Source organism: Nicotiana tabacum, chromosome 23, assembly GCF_000715075.1.
Source record: "Nicotiana tabacum cultivar K326 chromosome 23, ASM71507v2, whole genome shotgun sequence".
Taxonomy (NCBI): Eukaryota; Viridiplantae; Streptophyta; class Magnoliopsida; order Solanales; family Solanaceae; genus Nicotiana; species Nicotiana tabacum.
In genome coordinates, this window is record NC_134102.1 from 78,095,732 (window position 1) to 78,100,379 (window position 4,648).

The window sequence follows — 4,648 nt, forward strand, 5'->3', positions numbered from 1 at the left end:
ACAAAGTGCGGACCACAGAATTTCATTTGCGGCAACCCCAACAGACTTTTGTGCAAATTGCGGACCGCACATGAATTGTGCGGCCGCAAAAGCTGGGCTAGGAACAAAGTTCAGAGAATGTGCAAATTCCCAAGTTCTAAGTCCCTCAGAATTACGGACCGCACAGGAATTGTGCGGCCACAAAAAAAAGTGCCTTGCTGCCGCAGTTTTAAATCTGCGGAACGCAGAAAGCCTGCCTCTCGGCCACAGACCTCCAGTTCCTGACAAGTTGAAGAAACCTGCAGACCGCACATGGAATTGTGTGGCCGCAGAACCTCCCGAGAGGCATTTTTGTCCGAAATTGTCAACTTTGTATAAATAGAAGAGTTTAACGAAATTAGGTCAACTTTTGACATCAATAACTACAGTGCCATTTCACTTTGCTTTTTTAAGTAGTTTTTCATATTTTGGGATATTTTAACATAGATTTTATCATTTTGATTTTACAATATGAGTTTAATTAGCATTTCTTCTTCAATTTCAAGAATGAGTAGCTAGATTTTTACTAGGGTTGTGACCCAACCCTAGTGTATAAACCTTATGGGTGTTTAATTTAATGCTTGTTTATGGTTGGGTGTTTATTAATTAGACTTGTTTATGCTTTAATTTGTGGAATTCATGGTTGCAAACATTAGTTCATGCCTATTTGACTTAGTCTCTACTTGAGAAAGAGAGACTTAGTCTAGGAAAACTTGGCTAACAAGAAATTATGTCAATTGAGAGATTAATAATCCCAATTAAAGGGTTCAACCTAGAGATAGTAATAACCCGACTTGAGCTTTTATCAATCGTTTTGTGCAATATCCATTTGGACTTGAGAAAGCCAAATTGGGCAAAATGACTCTCTGACCGAGAGGTATTGAGTGGGTAATTAAAAGTTGATAGCTATAATACACCCCGATCAACAAAATAAGCATTAAGCATCCCATTAGGCAAACACCTAGGTGATGGTCATAGCCCTTGGCTCTTTACAAAACTAGAAAAACAACAAAAACAATTTTTTTGTTTCATTTCTTAACTTTGCAATCTTAGTTTAAAATAGACATAGAAACAACCCCAATTTGTGGAAGTGTAAATTAAGGTAGTTCAAACTCACGTACTATAATATATACTCCTAACTCCCATAAATAGATCCCTATGGAAATCGACCCCGACTCTTGTTGGGTTACTATTGCAATCGACCGCTTCATATCTTTGAATTGTGCGAATTGGACGAGATCAATTTTTGGCGCCGTTGCCGAGGAGTTAAAAATGTTTTTAACTATATATTTAGGTGTGTATTTTTAATATCTTATTTTCCTTCCTTGTTACTAACGGGTTGAGAAATTGTAGGTGCAATCATGGAAAACAATGAGCTCGGAAACATAACTTTGGGGGATGTGGATGTTGAGGAAGATCAATTGGATGAGGTCCATCTTGAACCTCAAGCCAATAGACGAGGCCGAGTGCCATATGACAATGTGCCCGCTCTACCCCTACCTCCACCACGAGCGGATCCACACCGGGTGTTGCCGAATGAAGGGTATGCAAGTGCTATAGTCCCTCCCCGTATTAGGGCGGGAAACTTTCAAATAACCAACACGATGCTCACTTTGCTAGAGCAACGAGGGATCTTCATTGGTGCACCGGGTAAAAATGCATACAAACACTTGAAGGGGCTCATACATACGTGTTGGGGGAGTAAACAAACAAATGTCTCTGAGGATGCTTTGAGGCTAAGGATTTTTCCCTTCTCTCTACGGGGGAAAGTTTTAGATTGGTTGGAACGCTTGCCAAATCATTCCATTCATACTTGGGATGAATTGGCAGAGAAATTTATTTCTAAGTACTTCTCTCCCGGGCACATGGCTATACTTCGGGATGAAATTCTAGCATTCAAGCAAGAGCCCAATGAACCACTACACGAGATATGGTAACGATATAGAACAATGGTGAAAGAGTGTCTCATCAATGATATAACAGAGAACATGATTCAACAAACTTTCTATCGAGGGATCAATACAACCAACCAATGTGTAGTGAATCAACTTGCCGGTAGGAACGTCATGACTACACCTTATGCGGAGGCGTGTCATATTTTGGATAATATGGAGGATACTTCATCAACGTGGCAATCCGGTCTAATGTTCCATAAGGTTATCCCAATGTGATTAGCCTTCACAAAGAATTGCATTACCATGGGCAAGCCATAACCAAATTGACCACCACCATGAACCAATTGGCAAAGGCTCAACTTCAACAAGTGCAAAACCCGAGGCAAGTCAATGTAATGGAGGAAGTAAACATGATGGTGAACAAACAGAGAACAAAGGGTATGCAAGTGCAGCAAAGAGTAGAAAATTTTGTGCAAGAAGATAGTGGGTTTGAGCAAGATGATTCCTACAATGACCAAGAAGAAGAGGTCCAATATGTGAACAACTTTCAAGGGAAAATAAACAACTTCCAAGGCCCAAGCCAACAACAATGGAGACCTCAAAACAATCAAAGAAATTGGAATTCTCACAATTAGAGTGGTGGAAATAATCAAAGCAATTGGAATAACAACAACAATCAAGGAAATTGGAGTGGCAGCAATAATCAAGGGAATTGGAATAACAATAATAACCAAGGAAATTAGGGAGGCAACAATCAAGGTAGCTAGAGTAACAATCAAGGAAATCGGGGGTCAGGTTTTCAGAGGCCCCCGATGTATCAACAACCGAGCAACCCACCTCATTATCCTTCCCATGGTCCTAGTTCATTCAACAATGAAATGGGGCATATTGAGAACATGTTTAAGCAAATGATGGAGAAGAATGCCGATTCCGATGCCCAACTTGCTTCGCACAACACATCGATCTGCAACTTAGAAGTGCAAATAGGGCAAATCTCTCAAGCTTTAAATTCTCGTCCTAAGGGGGCACTACCAAGTGACATGGTGGTGAACCCAAAGGGTGGGAACAACACGGGGCATGCCATGGCCGTTACTACAAGAAGTGGAAGAGGTGGGAATGCACCCACCTTATGTCAAAAGCAACTTGTTGATGACGAGCAAGTGGTAGAAGAAGAAGAGATCTCGAACAATGTGGTGCAAACAAATGATGAAGTGCAAATTAATATTGATGATAATGTGGGAGAGAATCAAGAGGAAGTGAACCCATCTAGGGATCATGTTATTAACATACCGAAACCGGTATCGCAAAAGGCTAAGGCACCATTGCCTAAGCCTCCTCCTCCATATTCACAAATGCTCTCCATATCCTCCTCCTACATAACAGTGCAGAAGGATAAGGCACCGTTATGCAAAGTTTATGAAGGATTTGGTGACAAAGAAGCGGTCGATAAATTTTCAAACTATCAAAGTCACACATCAAGTGAGTGCAATTATGCATTCGATGGATCCTAAATTAGAAGATCCTGGCGCTTTCACAAACCCTTGTACCATTGGAAGTGCCGAGTTTGCTAAAGCTCTTTGTGATCTTGTGTCGAGTATCAATTTGATGCCCTGTTCGGTTTTCAAGACTTTGGGAATTGGGCAACCAAGACTCACATCTATAAGATTACAAATGGCCGATTGTACCATGAAGAGACTGTTGGGAGTGATTGAAGATGTATTGGTTCGTGTTGATAAATTCATTCTTCCGATAGATTTTGTTATTCTTGATTGTGAAGTGGACTATGAGGTGTCAATTATTCTTGGAAGACCTTTCCTTTCTACGGGGAAGGCTCTTGTTGATATGGAAACCGAAGAACTCACTTTCCGGGTGGGTGATGAAAAGGTGGTGTTCCACGTGTGCAAATCTATACGGCAACCTAATAGCAATGAAGTATGTTCTTTCGTGGATTTGGTGACCGACGTGATAATTGATGATACAAGTGCCACGATTAATGTGGGTGATATTTTGGAGGCCATCTTGCTCAACTTTGACGATGAAGATTTGGTTGACTTCATGGAATGTGTGAATTCTTTGCAAGGACTGAGGTGATACAACTATGCACCCTGGAAACTTTCCTTGAATATTGAAAATAGGGAATCTCCTCCTACAAAGCCTTCAATTGAAGAGCATCCTACCTTGGAGTTGAAGCCATTGCCTCCACATCTTCGGTATGAATTTCTTGGTCCTTGTTCTACTTTACCAGTTATTCTTTCCTCTTGTTTGACTAACGTGTAGGTTGACTCTACATTGGCGGTGCTCTATAAGAGGAAGAAGGCTATTGGGTGGACTTTGGCAGATATTCGGGGAATAAGCCCCACATTTTTCATGCACAAGATTAACTTGGAGGAGGATGCCAAACCATCTATTGAACATCAAGGAGACTCAATGAAGCTATGCAAGATGTGGTCAAAAGGATAATATCAAGTGGTTGGATGCCGGGGTTGTCTACCCCATTTTCGATAGTTCGTGGAATTCTCCGATGCAATATGTCCCAAAGAAGGGGGGCATGACGGTGGTCACTAATGACAAGAATGAGTTGATTCCCATAAGAACGGTGACCGGGTGAAGAGTGTGTATGGACTATCGTAAGCTAAATAAAGTCACAAGGAATGATCATTTTCCACTTCCCTTCCTTGACCAAATGCTTCATAGGTTGGCCGGCCGTGCTTTCTATTGCTTTCAAGATGGATACT